Source organism: Anopheles maculipalpis, chromosome 2RL, assembly GCF_943734695.1.
Source record: "Anopheles maculipalpis chromosome 2RL, idAnoMacuDA_375_x, whole genome shotgun sequence".
Classification (NCBI taxonomy): Eukaryota; Metazoa; Arthropoda; class Insecta; order Diptera; family Culicidae; genus Anopheles; species Anopheles maculipalpis.
In genome coordinates this window covers 38,549,574-38,571,643 of record NC_064871.1, presented here as the reverse complement: position 1 = coordinate 38,571,643, position 22,070 = coordinate 38,549,574, and the positions used below count along the sequence as shown (strand labels likewise).

Genomic DNA, 22,070 nt, shown 5'->3' with positions numbered 1-22,070 from the left:
GTTATAGTATGAAAATATAGCTGTTAAAGACTGGCCATATTATTATGAAGAGATGCAAGGTATTTCTAATATTCTATGATGATCTACTCTATAGGCCGCGGGCCACGAGAGATTTCATTATAAAAATTTCAGGTTCTCATGAGTGAGTGAAATTTTCTCGCTTTGCAATCAAAAGCGCAGGTTTTCAATCAAAGCGCAGGCTTTGCAATCAGGTTTTCAAAAAACTTGCAAGCCAAGTTTTTTGAAAACCTGGCGCATACACAAGCTACCTGCACGGGACAATGGATTTTGAGATTTTTTGACAGCTCAACATCGATTTCAACTGTTTGAAATATCCGGCAGCCTTTATGATATTTTCTATGAGTTTTTGCAAAAATGGAGTATGATTTATGATAAATCAACATAATTTATGTGTGTTAAATTAAATGTCGACGCAATGGGGCTGACCGTGTTTTCATTCTCTCAGTCAAGGGATAAATTATACTTCTTCTTCGACCATCTAAGATCAAGCCGGCCATCGAATGGCTTACTAGATTGGCGATATCACTTAGCTGGACAGTCAGTCTTCACTGGGACGATCCGGACGGGATTTGAACCCCGGTCCTTGCCGTTTGAAGACCCCTGTCGCCACTGTCGCATACACCACGGGACAGCCCGGATAAATTATACATTTACTTTGTTTTGTCGGAATTTTGTATAGCACACTACGTAGCTTTTTTTCGTACTACTTGATCTTGGAGATTTGTTTATGTTATTGAAATTCAACGAACCACGAGAGGCCCCCTTGAAGCGGGGATGGAGCAAAAAAGTGCACAACAAATGAATAAATGCGGACGAAACAAATTAGCAGAGAGCAGATCGCATTTCAGGCGTCGAATCAGAATCAGAATTCCGAATCAGAATCAGAAAAGAATACTAACAGTTAAGCGAGCTTAAAACATAAAGTTTTAAATTATGTTTTGGTATGTTTTCTGTTGATGCATGGCAATATAGCAAGAATTATCACACTGAGACCTTTCTAGGTTTAGTGTCCAACAAGACAAAAAAGAAGAAAATGTAAAACGTTATAAAAATATCTAAGTATCAATCTTCAAAATGGAATGTTCTGCAATAAATTTCTTAAACCCATTTGGTATAGTAAAAGTATCATGGACTTCATGCAACGTTTCGCATACTCAACCGTACTCAAGAAAATTATTATTCCTAAAACTGTTGAGGTTAGTGATACTGAAGGGTATGGCAACAGTAAGGAGATAGAATTTTGGAGTAAAATTTATAATCATGTCCAATATACTATTTGAACATACTTCGAGACTGACGAGTCTCCCTCGTCGCTTCTTGTCCCCTTCTGCTCTCTTTACTTGCCCGGGGACAGCTTTGTCTTGCTAACCGATACTGTGAAAGTAAAAAAAGGTCCTTTCGACAGGAGGAAAAAAAAAAACAAAATAACTGACCTGAACGGGTCGTTTGCGTACGTAATGTAATAATGCAAAGTGGCTTGCTTCACAGCAGTCGAGTGCGCTCAACAATACGTGCCCGTGCTGTGCCAAGCCGAATCGTCCGAAATGGTTCGTAGGGATGTTCCCTGTTATTTCGTGCCCCCTACCGTCCAGCGATGCTGCGTGCGTGCGTTTGTGAGGGAGCTGCTTTTTGAAGCTAACCACGTTGCTTCAACCACGTGGTGAACATCGAGCGACATAACTTTCAGTATCAGTGCCATGCGGAACATGTTCCCCCCCCCCATCCCCAACTAGTGTCTCTATTCTGCAGTGCAGCATCACCGCCCCACCCGGACCGGAAGGGGTGTTAGTGTTGTGGGTTTATTTCAATTTTTACAACCCACTGTCAGACCAACCATCCAACCATCTCCCCATTCGCTGTCCGTCGTTGTCAAAGGTCAACTCTTTTTTGGCCACCAGCGTTTGGGTTATGGGGTCTGGGTCCGTAAGCGTAGTATGCGTACGATTAAGTGGATTGTTGTGCGGTGCTTGCTTGCTCGGGCAACGGTTTGGTGAATGTAAATTTGTAGTCTATTTCATTTTGTCCCAGCAGTTCTTCAGACGCCCCGGGCCAGGGCAAACATTGGCGCCTGCTGCTGCTGTGGTACTTGCTCTAGGCACGCTGTACCGGGAGGAAGCAATCATCGGAAGAAGTTGGTGCGTAATACGGTATGCAAACACGGACCAAAACATGGAAGTACGAAGCCATAAAATGGTGATTCTAGTTCTACGGATGCGGTACCCGTTGGGTTGCGTCGTTTCCCTACGGGTTGGCAGCCTTACCAATTGAAATGAATCTCGCAAGCGTGATTCTGGGAGCTTCTGGTGGGTATGTAATAGGGTGTTCCTGGCCATCCTCTCGAGTACCCCCTGGGTACTGTGAAGCTTTCGCTACGTTTTCCCTTATTCTTAGAGCACGAACGGCAAATGGAAAATAGTATTCTGGGAATGTAAAACTATCCAGACGAAAACTGAAAGCTCGCATAGATTGAGCCTCGTAACAAGTCTGCGCAGCATGGAAAACGGTTTACAGGATTAAAGTGGCACGAGCGGTAGGCACGAACGCATGTAATATAGGCTATGCCTCCAAAAAAGTTTCAAACCCTCCGTTTTGCCATTATGCATGCACTACATTCATGGGAAGAGACTTCTTTTAGAGCCTTCTTCTTCCTATTCCGTCCTCACCCGCTACAATGGGGATAAGCGGCCGAAAAGACTCCGTACTCAGCTTGCCGGCTTGTTGAAAGTATCGGTTCGGTGGGCATGCACAATAAACCAGCACCGGAAGGTGTAGGAGACAATGGAAAAAAAGTTAGCTGCCGGTCCTGCAGCCGGCCATCTTGCAGCACGAGCGGCAAACGAGAACTCGATCGTGGGCTACTGATTAAAACAATTGGATTACTCAGTTCTAGGGGCGAGCAGGAGCAGGTGCGCTTCGTGTAGACACGATGCGGAAGTTGTTAGACTTCACTTGTGTAGTGTTGTGCCCTCCGAGAGTGCCTTCAGTGAGCGGCAGACCGGCAATTCAACCGGCAAATGTGCCCCTACGGTGGCTGTGTCTGTGTATGTAGGTGTCAAACAGTGGGGAATATTTTTATTCACATTCGCTTCGCCCAAGGGAAGCCCCCTATAATTCACCCGTAGAGCAAGTTTATTGCCTACGGCTAGCCGAGCTGGGTAGTCTCGTTCCCAACCTCGAACGAGAGAGTGTTCTGGAATTCTCGTACCAGTAGACATTAGGTGCCCTGCTTTTGCGTGCGGAGCGGTGTGCAGGCATTAGAGTGCATTATTTTCGTTGATCGAAATTGCTCATGCATCGGCACCGTTTTCCGCTACTATTTTGGGATAGTGCATTTCCGGGTAGGTTTTAGTAATGAGTTGTAATAATGCTGGTAACGAGCTTTCCCGTACCGCTGGTTCATGTGTATGCTGGCCGAAACCACACGCCGAATCGACAAATCTCTGCTCACCCGGAAAGCGATATGGCGATTGCATATCGGCTTCCGGCGACGGTGGAGCGTTGGGTGGAGCAGCCCTGCAGCCGAAGGGCTCAAACCAAACTCGTATAAGTGAGACATTGTTGCTGAGTTGGCAAATGGATTGAGCATGTTGCAGTTTAAGTTGATGTAACTTTTGCATTCAAACCAGAACGTTATGTAGCGTACTTGTGCAACACATTATATGTTTTCAGTGTTTGTGCTTGTAGGAAATTGCATGCCTGAACGTATTTAGGTCAGTTTAATATCTAAGTTTACACAAGGGTTCGTACAGTACATCTGAGCAAATGTTTATAGAAGCTTTATTAAAATGAATGTTGCTTTAAAATATTAGCTGAACGTATTTATTAATGTGGCTTATTGCTTTATAATATGCTTACCAATTTTTGTGGAATAGTTTTCTTTCAATAGTTTGTCGTTTAAATACAAAGGATAAGAGCATTTTCGTGAAATAGATTTTACAGGTAGGAAAAGCTCAAGTACCCAAAGTAAGGCTGTGAAAAAGCTATCGATTTACACGACAAAATGGAGGTCCACTTACAAATCTGACGGTCCACTTGCGCTGTAAACGTGTTCACATTAAGTTTTACGTCTTACTTCGAACCGCTTACACAACCACAGCCCGATGCAAGGATGGAAACCGTTCTGGGAGTTTGTTCTCTTGTTATGAACGAACCATCTCCGAGGGAGAAAGAAAGTAAAGAACCGTCCCCCGGTTGTGGTCGATAAATACACCTTTAAAAATTCATAATACCTTGCGTACCCGGAGAGTGCGTGTTGATTGATGGATTTTCTAGCCGTAAGAATCCATAGACTTGGTGCGTGCATGCAAAATGGTTGGGAGGATTCTCTCTCACTGTTCGTGCACCTTTCTACCACGCTGAACACAGCAATTCCACCGGAACTTCTAGGTTATGCTGAACGAATGTCGGGGCATCAATCAACGAAGGAAAATGTTTCTTTCATGCCACCATCACATTTTTGTTGTTGCGCCCGATAAAAACTGTAAAAACGAGTAGCTTATCCAACTTTTCCTTTCCCGCAAGCGAACGAAGGCCTAATTTACCGGGCGAAATGTGTTGCAAAGGGCACGGAATCTAGCAATCCCCGCTCTCTATGCTAAACGAGAAAAGTTTCATTGCTGCTTTGTTTCATTGGTTAGTCCTGTTTGATAGAACGGAACTGATGCCAGAAAGAGAGGATAGACCAAATTTGGATAAAATTATAATGATTACATATTCCACTCTCGGCAGCTAGTTTGTGTTTTGCTTTTCCGCACTTTGTTGGCACTTTTGGGTCAGCAGTTTTTCTTCTCTTCACTTAATTTGCTGCACTACGTAGCACTAGCATACCCTCCAATGTTTGTCCGGACCGGTTGTCCTAGAAATATGGCCGGTTGAAAATATTTTTTTGGTTGTATCTACGATGCTACACGTTAGGATGTGTCTGATTGCTTTTTTCAGGCTTAGATTCTTGACGAATTTTTACCCCTCCCGGCACGGCACGGTACGGCCAAGTAGCTCGTCCGACAAATGGCATGAACAAATTTGAATATACATATTTTTTTTTTCATTCTTTCGCTAATGCTTCGGGCGTACATTTGCTTGTTAATATTTGCTGTTTTCTTCTAATCCGCTTCATGTCCTTCCGCTTCACGTCCTCGCGTCCCGAGTGGTACGTAAGTTGAAAGAGTGAATAATGCGTTAAGTTCACGGATACGGTACGTGGAAGGTGAAGGTCAAGCAGCAGCAGTTGGTTTGAGCCGCATGAGCAACAAAAAGTTAAGAATCGAGCAGCAATTCTATGGTTCGCATTTTCGGTTTGCCTTACGGTCAATTGATGATAATTTCTGTTTTGAGCGAATTATTTCTGCTGGTTTGTTGCGCAATATTAATTCGACGTTCCGGAGCGAAATATGATGGAATCAGTAAAAAAAAAGTTCTGTTGTTTGCCAGCTGACTGGAATCGAATGGAATTTTTATTTTCATGGGTTTTACGGACAGTTTGCGTCTGTTGCGTGTAGCGGCTATTATAAAATCGAAGCCCGTGGAATGATGCTAGCAGGTTCGTTATGGTTAGTCTGTAAAAATTAATGTGATTTTTCTAGGGAACATGTTAACAAAAGCCTAAGCACTATTATGGCTCCAGAACGTTGCAGGCGGACCTTGATGTTTCCTTGACTGTGGGAAATGTAATATGCTTTGAAATGCTAATAGATTTGTGAAACTCAGAGCTTTTTTTCTTTCGTTTATTCATAGAGGCTTTGAAAGCTGGAGCGATGAAGAACTTTTTGCAACCGAAAAGAAAGATTTTTTCTAATAGAACGAACAGAGCATTTATTCCTTACATACGATATTAATTCGATAAAATGTAAATATAGAGTTACAGATGGTAGAATTGCATTACATGTGGATGTAGTGTAAGTCAATACACACACTTAATTCAACCTTGAACAACTGACATAGGAACATCCGCCAGCTAGTACAAGAATGTAATGCTGCACTCCACATCGCGATCTTGACGAGTAAAGAGCTAATTAGAAAAGGGACCCACGACTTACTATCAAACGCCAAGGTTCAAATCCCATCCGGACCGTCCCCCCGTAGTGAGGACTGACTATCGATGTTGCGAACGCAACGATAATAATGTTAATCCTTATCTTAAAACACTTTATATAAAATTATGTTCAACTAAAAGCTTCATGAGTTCACGTCTAAAACACAAAGATCAGCCGAGACAAGGATAGCAAGGATGTAATAAAAGATTTGGGTAAAATCAACAAAGCACGGTACGCCGTTCTGTAGATAAATACAGGATGCTATGTAGGATCGCACGGCTAAAATTTAGTTCAAATTTACTTATAACATGCAGCTGCATAAACACTGTAACATGAAAACACCGAACAACATGAGCATAACTCAACATAGCAAATGCAATTCTTAACTAGGGACTTAATAAAAAAGCATCCTTCGTACGAACGACCGAAGGGAGAAAATAGCGATAAGCGTATGTAGCTTACGCCCACGCGCCGTAGCATACAGTCGGGTGCAATAAAACTGCACCCATGTACCCTTAGAAAACCATCCCTTGCAAACTACGAAATCGATAACCAGGGAATTGCTAATAAACATTTAGTTCAGGAAACGCATTTAGCATCTTGGAAAAATGTAAGTAAAAAGAGAACACAGAAAAGGGTCGCCAGAACCAGAACCGCGTATGTGCATTCGGTACAATTAACTTAAACGGCCGAATCGGAGGGCAATTACAAAAGCCTAAAACAACATTTGCAGATAAAATAGGATTTAACCTTCCACACTCCTGGTACCAATACACTCTCACAGCAAGTAACATAAGCACCAATACTGTAATTTATAATCGAACTACGGGTGGTATCGGGAAGAGTCTAGTAAGCCATTCGATGACCGGCGTGACCGTAAAGTCGTTAAGCCAAGAAGAAGAAGAACACCATCTTGTAAAAATGGTTCAATGAATTGTTTGAAGAAGAGAATTTTCCTTAAGAGAGTACTTGAATATAATGGAAGATATACGAATATGTAATAACACACGAAATCTTGACATGTGCCGTACAAAAAAGACTGAATACACATGAATTGTTATCCAATTGGCACATCTTCTTCTTCTTCTTTTTCTTCTTCTTCTTTTTCTCTTTCTTATTGGCTTAAGGACCTTTTAAATCACGCCAGTCATGTAGTGGGATAGTCAGTGCTCATGCGGGGGAACGTCCCGTATGGAATTTGAACGCTTGAACCTGCCTTGTGAAGACTGACGTCGTTGTCGCCTCAGAACCGGACCACTTAAACCTAGAGTGATTTTACAAACCAAAGGAATCAAATATCCTCAGTAAATACATTACGTGCTGATAATGTTTCTCGCAGAATGCATCAACAACTATATGATTTTAAACATCCATACAAACTTCTTATTTCTAACCATATACAACGAGATTGAAATAAACATTGAGCAATGAGGTTCCCTTCTAAAAGAAAATTCTGCGTACCCATGCACGAAAAAAAAAGTTTTTTTAATTTTTAAACGCTTGTTTAAAGCGTCGTTTCCAAACTTGATGATAAGTACGACATTTAGTGGCATGTGATGCTTATCAGTTGCGTGCAATGGCACTACACCGGGATGAGTGGTTGGGTTAATGTTTATCACTTTGAAAGCACTATTTATCATTCATTATCCTTTTCACGTGCATTCACCGTAAAATTGTGCAGAAGAAAAAATATCATATTAAATGCGGGCAAGAAGGATTACTCCACAGCGGAACGTGAACGGAGCGTCGGTTTTTTTTTAAAAACCTGTTTGACGGTTTTGTTCAACTCACGGTTGCGGTGAGAGTGAAATTTGTTTCAAACTCGTTCAACCCATGCGGTACTTCAGTGCAGTGCAATGGAAAGTATATCAATTAAATTTTATTCCCAGAGGTTAGAAGGAGAAAGCTTAAGAGCTCACTAGTGTTTCGCTGTGGGTAGTTTAGTGTTCTCTCCGATGTCCGACGGCAATGCTTCAAACCCATAAAATAACAGGAAATATTCATAATACTTATGAGAATAAATTCATGTAGCTCTTTTTTTGTTTCATAACATTTGAAGATTTGATAACAAACTACATTAACAGATTTAGTTTAGTTGGATGAATCCTTCCAAAGATTTCTTTGTGTGACATTTTGCATTGAAGACTACGTTTTATAAGATGTCTTACTTAGAGATATTAGACAATCTCACCTCCGATCATGCTTTATCGCAAGTCTCCTCTCCAATAATCTGGATGTTCCTTCTCTTCTGTCAGCCATCCCCTTTGTATGCCCCATCCCGCCGTCTACGCGATAGACCTTCCTTACACATCCCATCCCGCCATACGCGATACGGTTCAAACGAATCTTTTTTTAAGAGCGCTATCGGCCTTCAACAACGCGTACCACCTGTTCGACTACAATGTCTCCGTGTCCCATTTTCGTTCTCGTCTACGTGACTCCTCTTCTTTGCATCCTCGTTAGTGTCGTGTGCAATTTTTTCCATCCCCCTATTGTCCCCCTCACCATCCTTAGTTATTAAGACAATTTTTGTGTAGCCCATGAGGCAGACAAAATATTAATCCAAAATAATAAAATAATAATAAATATATTCATCCTTTGATGTGATATAAAAAGCTGTTTTATTAAAGTTAAAGTTACGAAGGAGCTTTCTTTGTTGTTTTTTGGTGAACTTTGTTTTGCCTGTTTTGCCTTTACACTCATCGGCACATTAATAATGCTTATGCATCTAGTTTTTAATTGCTTACTATCATCGTACCCTTTCCATGTCAACCTCTCCAATTACACCGCAGGCAGGATAAAAACCTTTACCACCCATTAGAATAATTATCTGTCGTCTGTGATTGTAAAGAAAAATCTGCTTGCTTCCAAACCGTTAGCTTTAATCAAACCGAGCCTGACGCCATCCGAGCTGCTGCTGCCATCTATCGACCGGTTTGGCGTTTTTACTGTCATGCGTCGGGTGCGTTCGAGCTAGTATAATTATCTTGCCTCACACATGACACCGCATGACGCAATGAAACGAGCCATATAATATAACCTTTCTACATTCTCTGTCTTCCCTGTGCCGGGGATTAACGCAGCCGCTGCTGACTGGTGTTGCAGCATCACGCGGTAGTGAAAATGTCTCCGGAAGAAGACAAAAAAAATAAATAAAACCCCTTCGAACAAAACTCTACAACTCTGCCGCACAACCATCGAATTTTCCGCAGTCCATAACGAGCGCGTTCAAGTGCTTGACACTCGGAAACGGTGAGTCGGAAAAGTTGACACCGTTGTTGCTGTTAATGCTGTTATTGTTGTTAGGGGTTGTTTTGCCACACCCGGTTGCTTGAGGAAATCGACCCAATCTAACGAGTTCGGTCCCATCGAACGAACGTTTGAAGCAACTTAACTAACCTTTAAACTTTTTGTGCGGGTTTCTGTTACGGTGAAGCTTTCCGTGCCGATGGTCCGACAGCAGGGGAACGGCTACCTGCGGGAAAAAAGGTCATAAAAACCGTACACCGTACAAGGGATGGTTTCAGCTTCAGAGAGGATGGTGATTTTATTTCAAGGAGCAACGTAATGATTGTAAGGGTTTGAAGCGAAGGATTAAGGCGATGTGATGAAGGTGCAAATATGATAGCTGAGGGACGCTAAACGGAAGCATATGGGAAGTAGCAGCCTTAAGTTGATGGTTTAGAAGGTAAAGAGATAATGTATGTAATTAATGTTTTGCTCGTAATTATTCTTTGTTGCAAGGCGTCAGGATTTCTCTAATTAGATGAATAATTGCAAATTGTTAAAATAAAATAAGTTAAAAATTATTTATGATGCCTTGTGTAATATCACTGTAAATTTATATTAGTTTGAAATTTTTGCACAAAATATTATTTGCAAATGCAACTAACATACACAATTTTAAACACCACTCAACATTTTCAAAATAATAAACTTTGCGCTTGTAATTTGTAGCAATTCAAAAACGGATTGATCCATTCTTAAGCAGGCTACAACCAGCACGCTGAACTCTTTCCATTTGTGCAGGAAAAGTATTGCTCGGGATGATGTTTCACCGTATTTAGTGTCTTTTTCTTTGCTATTCTTCTCCCACACCGCATCCATCCATTCTTCTTCGCCTGTGAATGTCGGTGCCGGAGGTTATCTGACAAGTGAAATGATTATGACGATTGTAAAACTTTTCACCCACCGGTTAATGGCGAATGGGTTCCCGTACTTACGACCCGGGGACATTGAACCATTGGCACGTTTCGCACGTCACGGTGTGCTGAGCCTAGCGGTCGTACGCTTTTCCACTGACTGGTGAGATGCGCTGGCGAGAAAGCATGGGTGATCCGATTGCCAGCGGTGTTAAGAATTTTCATTGGCCCAGCATGGCAAACAACGCACCCGGGACGCGGTTGGGTTGGTGCGGTTGATACTTCGGTTGGCTGAACGCATCGAAGGTTCGACAGGGTGTGATTGTTAATCCGGCCGGATTTGTCGTCCAAGAGAGCAGCAGCAATCGGGCGTGTGCCAGCACCTTTCGCTTGATGTCGTGTATTTGACTTTTGCCGGTGGCTTTTGGGCGGGTTTCATGGTGTGATCTGTGACACGGTACAAGGGCTTACGATTGATGGTTCAGCTGCACACTGGAACCGTTGACTTGGCTTTGTTTTGGGGGAGGTAGGGCAATGGTTTTGAAGTTTGGTTTGATTTGATGTCAGTTAAAGCAGTAATGGAGATTTCGATTGGACATTTTGAACGGTTTACTGTGGTAGACTTACAGCACTGGAATTGGTTGGCTGTCAATCATTTGCATTTTAAATGAAGCTCGATCATGCATGAAGTTGAATGTGTGTAGTTGCGCGATGAGAAAGTTAGAGTTATGAACATTTTGAACTGAAGCGTTCGAAATTCGTTTCGCACACGCTTATCCGATTCATATCTGGCATCTGGCAGTAACTCCTTCTTTTTTGGTTGTAGTAGCAAACGATTTTGCTATAGCTTTTGCAGAATCATTTCGTCTCACATATACGTGCCATTTTAACGGCAACAGTGCTCGTTTATGCAAATATTCCACTGCATTGGCGCTTGGCGGGTTTCCTTTTGTGCTTGCGAAGATCGCCGGGGAAGCCAGCAGCAGGGAGTCGAATCGTACGTTGCATTAAACGTGGTGAAAAATTTCGTTTCACAGACGAGCGTCAGAAATGGGTGCCAATTTCAGTGTCTTTGTTGGAACCGCAGAATAAATGAGCTGAAATGAACGTGCAGTGGTTGCGGTTTTCGTACGTTTGCTGCTACGGTCGAGGGGTCGCACGGTTTATTCGACGTGAAGTTGTGTCGATATTTCGTATCGTTCCGTGTGCCCCGTGTGCTGGTGTTTCGTCTCGGAGGGCTCCAGAAAGTCAATAACTAAAGCAATGATTCGTTAGTGCTCGGGGAATAAGCAGAAAGATCGATAGCTTCATTTGAATTTTCATCTACAGTGGCGCTGGTGGTGTGAGGATTATCAAATGTGAGTTTTTACCTGTTTGCTTTTCTTTAAACATTTTGTGAGTATTTTTAAATTAAATAAAAAATCAAACACTTTTTCTTGTACATGTGCTAGAGGCTGTCATGTGTCGCTGAATCTGATGCTAATGCTTGATTCACTTGAGGCTGTAGTGGTTAGCAGAAGCATAAGAGCTTATATATTATTTATATAAGTGTTGAGTATTGAACTATAGGAGATAAATTAGCATAGGAACTAAGTTATAAGCATAAGCATAATTGTATTAGTTTAAGGAATATAATAAGTAGTTGCAAATTAAAACCGAAACGGTAAAGCTACATTCACACAGTGCAGTGCCGTATTGTCAACACCGCAGGAGCTACGTTTTGCCGGAACTATTTTCGCCACAATAAGCATTTTGAACATAAAATACGATGCTTCATTTCATCTCGTAATTTGATTTGTTTTTCTTTTTCTACAAAATGTGCTTCGCCTTCGATCTTCACTTCTTTCTTTGTGTTTCAAAAAAATACAATTATTTGATTTATAATGAATTATAACGGTACAATGCCGTATTCTCAATAAAATACAATTACATATAATAAGAATACAGATTAAAATAATTACAGCAAACGACCTAGGCAGACCGGGAGCTCGTTTAAAACATTTGTGCTCTTTACAAAATGGCTATATTTTCTAACGACAAATACACTTTACTCGTGCACGTGCACACACTGCACGTGCAGCTAGTTATCGCAATCACTGATCAGGAATGTTGTTTCCTTCTTTGCACCACAATCGCGTGACACAATTTTAACCGAAAATAGGAAAGTTGTTGCGCTTCCGTCGCGTACTAAGCGACTGTAGGACAGTAAAACAGACTCCCTGGCACTGGGGGATTTGTGATTGCAACGTTTCCACCAAGGCAACAGCTGCAACAGCGACGTGCTATATGATTATTGCATGCTGTGTTATTTCTCTCGCGTGCGGGAGTAAATTTGTGGCTTTTGAGACATAGATTGAAACTGACTTTCATCATTCGAATGTTATCATCTTGTGACGGGAATGGAGAGGAGCTGCGGAACAAGAGCTTGATTACCGGTGTAGTCTTAATATGTAAGGATAGGTGCCCTCAAATCGACTCCAAATGTAATTCAAATGTAGGCGCTGATCGAGTTATTATTAGAACCATTTTTTTTACAATCCCGCATCGTTGCTCCTACGCAAACATACTCACTCCAACTTGCTAGAGTATATTGTTCATACCCTTACAATATTTAGATATCTCCCCTTTTGCCCATCCCAAACATGCCCAAGTGCTTGACAATGGGGAAAGGGTCACGTTTTACCTCCGTACCTGCACGTCAAATGATTGCTTAATTAATTAATAAATTAAATCATGCTAGCTGAAACACAGGCAGTCCCTGTCCATTACCGCAAAGCTGGCAGTTTATGAAATCATTTTATTTCACCGTCCTTCTACGTTCGTTACAAACGCTGCCGGTGACCGGTCAGTATTGGGGTTCAGATTGAGGTTTGAGCAGGGTTACGACAACATACACGCCAGCAACATATGCGTCCGACAAAATGGACGAACGGTACGCGCACTGTGCTGGCCTGACCCCATCGATGAGCAGTGCGGTCTGGTTTGCGGGAAACGAACCACAAATTGACTGCACCGGGCCCCACTGTCAGTAAATTATAAGCAAAACTTTGTGGAATGTGTGGCACACACTTAGTTTGACTGTTTTCGGTCCAAACAATTATCCACGTAGATAGTTTGCCAAATAGTTGAGCTAGGACTTGGTGGGATAAATTCCACAAATGAGAATGTTTAGACCGGAGAGATCTGCGTTTAATAATAAGTGGTTCGGTACTTTTAAAATTAAATTTGGTTTTTAATGAAGTTTTTTGCTCTTTTTCTCTCTTACTTAGTACAAATCTGCATTTTTTTACGTTATATCTTATATAAACATATAAGAAGTTATATAAACAATGTATAAAACACAAAAAATTCAGACAAAAGAGAAGAAGCCCATAAAGGTATTAAAAGAAATGATTGAATTATGAAGAAGAAAAAAGAGCATATAAACGAAACGAAAAGGAATGATGAAGTAAAACAGCAACTATAAAAGAAAGATATAAAAAAATATTAATCCGCTAAGTTCTGCACGGAAAACTGGTAAGCACCAATGTCTTTTGCCTTTCACCGAAGAGAAAAAACAAAATGTATAATAAATGTGAAAAAAAAAAACACACACACACACACAGAACGCGCAGAGCTGTGGTTCCATTGTCGGGTGCAATGAAGTTGACAGCTTCTTACTTGAGTTGGCTCTTGTACACCGGACTTAAAAGGCATCGACTCAGTGATATTTTTTTGTTGTTGCTACCATCTCTGCCGGCAGTGTTGTTTCTTGTGCAAGGCCAAGAACTTCTTAAACTCAAAGTTTGTTGTTTCCGCCTAGGCGGACTTTTTTGCTTTGTTCGCTGTCTCTTTTCGGTATTTGGCTTTTTCGGTTGCAACGAGCCGTCAGTATCATCGAATGGAGCTAGGTTTTTAGCCACTGGACAGGAATAATGACAGGAAGGTGAAAATACGCTTCCGACGCAAGAGTAAAGACGCACAAGGGCAACAAAATGGAAGAAAATCACTGTCCAAAGTGCTGAAAGCAGGCACCGTAACGTAGGATAAAGATTCGGTACGGGATAAAGCACAACACCGGCCACACCGTCCGTTTGCAACGTCTGTAAACCGTTAGAAATTGAATTTGTGTGTGTGTGTGTCCGAGCGCGGTGAACATAAGAACTTTCGTATGGGAATAAAATTGCGTGCTTTAGGAGCTCGTGTTGCTTTCGGAACGGGCCGGTTTTTTGGTTTCGTTTGACAGTAAGATGAAGGTGGTGGTCTGTGTCCATTTCTTGCCATTGGTTTGCCTTTCGTGCGACCGTGTATCGATGGACGATCATGTTTGGTTCACCACTCGCATCGACGGCTCGGTACACTCGAGTGTGGTACTTATAAGGGACAACTTTATTCACCTTTTACAACCCTCAGCCCGGATGATTATAATGGGATCGGGTGGGCGTTTTGGGACTGTGTGTGGTGTGTCTGTTTTTTGTTGATGATTTTGTTATTTTTATCTTCTATGTGCTCTACTTCTGAACTTAAGCATTCTCTTGCGGTTTTTGCAACAGGAAGCAAGGCAAAGAAAACAGAACGAGCTCACCTAATGGTGCTAGATGGTTGTAACTGAAGTGCGGCGAAAGGTAAAGTTTATCAAGCTTCGGAAAATTCTCTGGGGCCTCATTTGCTCGTGATTTTTCGTTTGGTATTTTATTTAGGAATTGGAGGATTGATGAATGGAGCCGGTGAATGTAGTTCTAGATTTTTGCTACACAAGTATTTTACTTTGAAATTTCACAAAAGTTAATGAAACATAACAGAGAAAAAGTTGAGGTTAAGTTGGTGAGCAAAGGCTGCAGCTTATATTAAATTCTACTTTGTTTTGAAACATTTAATCCAATCTTCTCACAAACTAAGATTGATGAAATGAAAAGATGTCAAATCTGCATCCAATCAATTTCTTGCTTTTCCAGTCTCTTCCAATGATTACCTACACAATTTTAACATTTGTATCTTATTTGGTTAGTTTTATGTTTTTCCTTGTACAGAATCTAGCCTTGTGCTGTGTATGTTTTTGCCCACAGCTAGATTGAAAACTGCTCTCGAAAAGTTGTAAACTTTTTCACATTCCCAACGCTCTCTTTATGGTTTTGAGTGAAAAAGATGTTTTCATTCTCAGGTTTGTCGTAAATAAAGGGCAAGTCTTTCGTACCAAACCTCTAACTTATGGGAGCATCGTTTTTGTTTAAGGAAGAAACAACACAAACTGTCCAGATGCGGTAGTAAGTGTTGCCCGGTTTCGGTTAGTAGTTATTTTATCGTCTTTTCTTTGCATGAAAAAAAAATCTTTTTTGAAAAGGTGGAGTAAGGTAGGAAGGTTTTTAAAACTTTTTACAACAACCAAATGCTTTGGTGCTTGAAACTTTGGGCAATAAATTAGAAACGTTGGTAAAGATTTCCGTTTTGTAAGGGACACTGGGATGACCGTGTGGATTAATAGGACCATTGAGTGAATGTGTCAATACTTGTACGAAACAGAATAAATCAACCCATAGTGACATTGTGTCTGTTTTGTTGATTTTTACTTTTTTTTCGATAAAGAAGCTAGAATCTGAAGAAAGTTATTCCACTTAAAAAAGTATTGTTTCATCTTAGCTGAATACATTCAGATCGAATTTCGGTCTCGCCACTTATCTAGCTTTAGACATTTGAAACTCAGAGGTTTAACTTGGAGAGCAAACAAGGGTCAGTTGGTTAGTCTGATCTTGACCAGCATTGAATGCCATTATCGTGGTGTTGGTAGGCTGGTTTTTGGCGTTGGAATATTGACGAAGGCGGCAGCTGATTTTTCTTCGTTCTTGTCTAGCATTTATTTGTCTTTGTAGAGTGTTCTCCAAACAGTCCAGCAATAACAGTTTGAAGCTGCTTGATAGCATCAATCATTCGAAAATGATCATTTTGCCGTCAGGCCGAATCTGTTACTAAACTCGTTGGGCTAAGGCCGGTCTGAACATGACATGTCAATTACATGCTCTTACAATTTTTACAAAATAATCTTTTTGCTATTCTTGTTCATCAATTATTGTATATTTTATATTGCTTTAAGAAGCCGTAACATTTTGCTACCATAGAATGTAAATAAATAAAAATGTACAGCATCATTAAAAATAATGATGTCAACATGCAACTTACCAGCGATTGACAATATTTTTAGCATCCTTCCATCAGAAGCTTCCAGGAAAGCCTTCAAACTTTGAGAAAATTATGCCGAAAGCTAAAGCTTCTGGGCTATTAGACAAAAAAAAGCTGCTCAATTTCCATTATGGATTATTAACCTTGATTATGTCGTAACTCTCTGCCAGTTGGAGCAAATGATGTAAACTTACTTGTCAGCAAAATTTAGCATCACTCTTCATCAGGGTCGCAGAGTCAGATCACAGTAGCTTTAACTTCTACCAAGCAACGTACGATTCGTACCAGAAAAAAAGCAGGCAGAGAAACAAGAATGAAGTAAATAAACTTTTATGGGGGGGGGGTGTTTTTGCGCCCACTTGGGCGCAAAAACAAAATCAGATCCAGTACGTTATACACATGGGGAGAGGGATAAGAGATGGTGATTCTAATTCGCTTGAGAGACCACTCCACGATAAAGCTTGTATCCGGCAAATCCGCCCCGCAAGATGTAACGTGGAACGAATCTTTCCCCAGTAAACTTCGGATGAATCTCAAAACTGTCCAAAAAGTCGCTGCTAAGTAGTTCAATAAAAATAAACAAACTTTGTCAGCAAGTGTACGTTATCGTTACAAGGCTCCCGCTAAGCCGAGGTACCAACACACTGCTAGACACACACACACACACACACACACACACACACAAACACACACACTTTGCGCGACTGTCATCGTCTTTTATTCTCGGTGCTTTCAATGCTCTGGATTGGCCGGATATAAGCGAGTTTTGTTGGGAAGTGAAAGAACAATAGAAAAGATGAGACGCATAAGAAAAAAATAGGTTTCCTCTTTAAGGAACACGGGAAACAGAACTACAGCAAACTTTCCACCATATCAATGATCAGTTCGGTATGTTGACCATGAAGTTTACCGTGCGCCACGTTCTTCCACGCCTAAGACAGTACTTTCTATCAGTGGTGGGAATTTCTTACATTTTTCTAAGGTCCTGTTACCGCTGTCAAGTGGCCGCTCTCCCTATGGAAGGATTTTCCCCTTTCCAACAATTGGTGGTGGTGGTGGTGGAAATGTTTCTTGTTTACACGGTTTCATAATTCGCCGAAATGAATATGAACTTTCGGCGCTGGGATTTGCTTTGCGTGCGGAAAATTTTCATTCCCTCCGAAGAGAGTCATGTTAATGGGATGTCTGGAAGACGCTTTGTCCATCTACTCAGCCAAGTATTACGCTTTCTGTGTTCGCTCATTACATCTTTAAGAACTTTTCCCATTCGCTGGTTTTGGTTGTGGTGAGCTTTAAGCGAGAAGTTTTGTGCATGTAAAAGCTCAGTTATTTGACCCTCGGGGGGGGCTTGATGCAACATGGACAACGCGTAGCTTTTCGAATTTGCTAAAATTTGAGGTATATTTTTTGAGCAGCAACCATCGTTGGTGACGTAAAATCTGGAGATTGGGTGGATCGTTTATTACGCTGCCGGTAAACATGGTGCAGCTAACCTCGTTCATGGGTTAGCTGTACCATGTCAGCAGAGTAGCAACCGAACCTCACGGTAGGCAACTCTCTGCTTTCTTCGTAAGGATTGTTTACAGCAAATATTTTCACGCAGTAAACATTTTCAATTCACCAGATCGCGTGTGCTATTACGCGGAGAGTGTGTAACGTGGTTTTTGGTTTCAGTTTAGCAGCTGAATTGTATGCTAAGCAAGGAAACGGCTAGCTTTTGCACAAATTACGCCCAACAGTGGCAGTAGGTTGTTGGGAAAAATAAACTATGAAAAGTGCCTTCGTATCCGTTTCACTGCTGATCGACAAGAAGCCATGTTTCGCGTTTATTTTCATGCGTTTATTCTAGTCTGTTTTTAGTGCTTTATTTGGATTCTGCTGCGCAAAACATCACCTGCAAAAAGTGCTACATTTTCTGGATTGTTACAAGATATTGGCGGTTCTCAGTACCGAAGCCACTTTTGTCGTTCTTCGAACCGGAAACCTTCGATGGACGGAAGTCATCCGGAAGACTATTCTTATTGAGCTCTCCTTTTAAAATTGCCGTTTTGGTTATCAGACAAAATGATTTTGAGTAGTTCCCATTACTAGAAACACAGGAACTTATTGAATTTTAGAGTTGTATCAAATATTGAGCCGCTATTTCTTAATTCCCCTTCCAATTTGGAGACTCCGTTAAAAACAGCAAAGTGATTATTGTACTGAGAAAATATTTCATAAAAAATCCAGCAAAATAAGCCATATAATTCAGAATTCTTCATCATTTTTATTTTATATTAAGTATGAAGAGCTAGAAATAATATTGAATCCTTTGTAAAACAAGAGAGAGAGAGAGAGAGAGAGAGATAGAGAGAAGGAAGTGGAGGAGGAAATTGTAAAGCCTGTTCTTCTTTTTGGTTCCATAGAAGAGGTAAGCATATCGATTTAATAATTCAGGCAACTCTCTTAACTTGATAATTTTCGAAGACATAATATAAGATTTTTACAGCAATACAGCCTGGCCGTTCTACAGAATGAAAAAGAAATATAGGTGTTTTATTTATTTATATTATTTATTTATTTATTTCAATGCACAATTTATCTGCCTAAGACTACACTAATTTTCATTAAAAAAAATAATCTAATTTAACCTCTAAACATTAAGAGAAAAGGCGTCAAGGGGAGTCAAGTAGACTTTGAGGAGGATGAGTGACGACGAGCGCGGAAAGTGACTGGCCAGAGGGAAAAGTCAAATAAGTCTGAGAAAGAATTAAAGGCACGAAAAGCGCCCAGCAAAGGACCATTCGCACCTGTCACTATGCGCCGTGTTGTAAGCGCCAGGAGAGGACGAGGCGATGAACCGCGTGAAGGTCCTCTGGACCCGTTCAACTCGAGTCGCAGACGCGATTTTAGTAGACGACCAATTCACTGAAGCATACCAAGCAGTTCACAAAATTAACAAATAGTGTATTAGTGTAAGAGCTTCAGGGATTGCACAAAAAATAGGTAGCTGCAGAAAATTATATTTGTAATGCTGCTATTGGTTTCTTTTTTAAGTTAGGGATAGCAGTCGCTGCATGTGAACAAAAATAAGCTTTTAACTTCGTTTTTCTTCTGGATAAGTTAAAACACAAAGTTAACGAGTGCACTCTGTTACAAAGTGCAGCTATTGGATCCAAAAAGAAATGGCAGAAAAAATCCCAAGCAGGCGAACACGAATGAAGAGGTTTGGAAAATAATATATTGCACATTAATATTGTTTCGCGCTCTTTCGCGGTGCCACTGGTTTCAATTATCACCCTATCGTTACCGCTGACGATGAAAATATGTGACTTTTGTTCAAAATTTGATGTAAATTACGTTCTCACCGATCCGCTGGATGGGTTAGAAGTAGCAAGAGTAATGGGTTTGGTAGGCGAGGCAGGAAGGAAAAACTTTTCTCCAAAGAATAATTCATTTTCCTATACCCCTTTTTAGCGTTTGCCTCCAGTGACGAAGGAGCAACGAAAAATAACTTCAAGGTTCTTCTTTCGCACGATTGGTAGGAACTGGCGCGCTATCGCCATAGTGGCGAGAATGGTTTTACGGTGTACCATAAGCATAGAATGTTGACGGTGCTTTATGTCGCATATTCCACCCACCACACAAAGAGAGAAGCTAACGGGGATAAATTTTTTTGCCTGCAAAATGTCTTCCGATTCGTCTTCTTTTTTCGATGCTCCAAGCGCACAGTGTGCAGCCAGATGATGGTAGTTAATAAGTTCGTAATAATTATTTTTGCCTCAGAAGCACTCGGAGCTGGTTCCTTGCATGCATGCAAGGATTAGAGCAGGAAGCGGTCTGCTGGTGAGTGGTAAGATAAAAGCTGCTTTCCTCAGGATGAAGTCAATTTTCATGACAGTAAGAAAAGGTTGTGGGAGAATTTCATCTATTTAGATAACTTTTCGACAAAGACAATGTGATCGAGTAAGGATGAGCGGTAATAAGAGTGACGGCATGTGATTTAATCGTAATGCTCGTTAGGGGAAGTGCTGGGTGGATATTTTTCTAGGAACTTTTTCGTTCTGCTCGCGATGTTGTGAGCAGAAATGTTGAATTTTGCCATCGTCACTTTTAGCGGTACACAGCCAATGCGGTGGTAAGCAGTACAGAGATGGATGCAACCGAATGAATTTAGCTGCAGTTTTGTAAGTGCATGAACACATGTGCAACTGCAACACCTTGACGTAGACTGACTGTCGCTTTGCGTGGTTGTTTGCAAATTTATACTCAGTTGAAATATTTAACTTTATATGACTAATTTTTTGTGGCGTATGGTACCAGTTTTTGTATGAGCAGTTTTGCAGGTATAAAAATGCAATGAGAAGTGCACCACTTTAAGGTGCACCATGAAACTGTTTTGATTTATGTGTCACGACGCTGACAATTTGTGCATGATGTGATGCAAGTGCCCTTGCGGAATATGGAGTAGGGAATACATTTTATTTATTTCTTGCTCTTCTATTCCATTTGGAGTAGCACAAAAAACCATCCACACTAAAGTAGACTAACGCTCGTGCTTACCTCGACGATAAATCTGCCTCGCAAAGTTGCGTGGAGGAAAAAAAAAGCCACCGTCTCAGCAGTTGCATCGCCTTGGTGAAGATAATAATGGCAGAATTGCAAGATCGTTCTGAAGGTGACAGGGTGGCACACGGGTTGAGATATTGGCCCGGTGTGCTGCATCGCGGATGCACAAATGGATTGGTACAGGCGGGCAGGCAGGTAGGAAGGCCATAAAACTGTCACACACGTCTGTGCCATATTTTGACGCAATCATCGTGTTCCTGTGCGTGGTTGTGCATGAGTGTGTAACTATGCGCATCGTAAAGGATGCTTTCAGGGAGTATGATTGGGTCACATCTTTGGTTCACGTTCACGCTACGTATTGCCAATTCGTGTTTGGCGATGGCAGTTTGTTATCCTAGATGAGTGCTTTATTTAAGGATACATGATAAAAGTGAAATAAAGTGAAAGAAGTGTTAAGTATTACAAAACATTATTTGTGCGGAGGTGTTTCTATAATAAATGTTTGATTGACTTCACAGAAAATTTACAATCATATAGCTTAGCTTATCAAATATTACTGTTAATGTTTAATATATACTCTTCGTACATGCAAAGAGTGATATGTTTGAGCGATTGGTTAGCAAAGTAATGCTATTTACTAAACTTCACTAAAGGACAATACGGCTCTGGACCGTAATAATCAAATGTAACTTTAAAAAATAAATAAATAAACTTCACCAAAGGGTGTAATTGTATTTTAGGAAACATGGTTTTGTGTCAAGAAATATTGTTCACATTGCTGTACGTTAAATGAGGCAACAGTGGACTTTTGTTTCTGTAAATGAGTTCGAAAAAAGAAAAAAATGGAAACTGTTTTTACAAATTTTCTTAACCAGGGTAACTTAAAAAGCCCTAGAACAAAAAGGAAAAACATTACCTCAAACATTATGCTAAAAGCATACGGCATAGTGGAGATTTTTTGTTGTTGTTTCCTTCCATCTGTATGGTTTTTGTGCGCAAGTTGCGATTTCCTGCATTTTCTCGTGCCTGCAAGAATTAAAACCGACGATGAATGTGGCAGGCTTTTCACCCCATTTGCGCAGGATGGTTTTGCTAGGTTCCTGAACGATGGTATTCATAATTTCGATGGTTTTATTATGGAAAAAGTGTGGAAATATTATCAACGGAACGAAGA

The 22,070-nt window shown here is 40.9% G+C and overlaps 4 protein-coding genes across 4 annotated transcripts in view; 1 reads left to right on the top strand and 3 right to left on the bottom strand.

Annotated features, from left to right (window-relative positions):
• The window catches only part of LOC126557843 (fizzy-related protein homolog), a 444,135-nt gene that overhangs the window by 80,178 nt on the left and 341,887 nt on the right, over nucleotides 1-22,070 (bottom strand). The window lies entirely within an intron of this gene.
• LOC126557770 (transmembrane protein 104 homolog) overlaps nucleotides 1-22,070 on the bottom strand; it is a 333,753-nt gene that overhangs the window by 112,934 nt on the left and 198,749 nt on the right. The window lies entirely within an intron of this gene.
• LOC126556885 (nephrin-like) overlaps nucleotides 1-22,070 on the top strand; it is a 146,444-nt gene that overhangs the window by 725 nt on the left and 123,649 nt on the right. The window lies entirely within an intron of this gene.
• Nucleotides 1-22,070, bottom strand: part of LOC126559566 (protein kish) — a 416,586-nt gene that overhangs the window by 325,362 nt on the left and 69,154 nt on the right. The gene's annotated exons all lie outside the window — the stretch shown is intronic.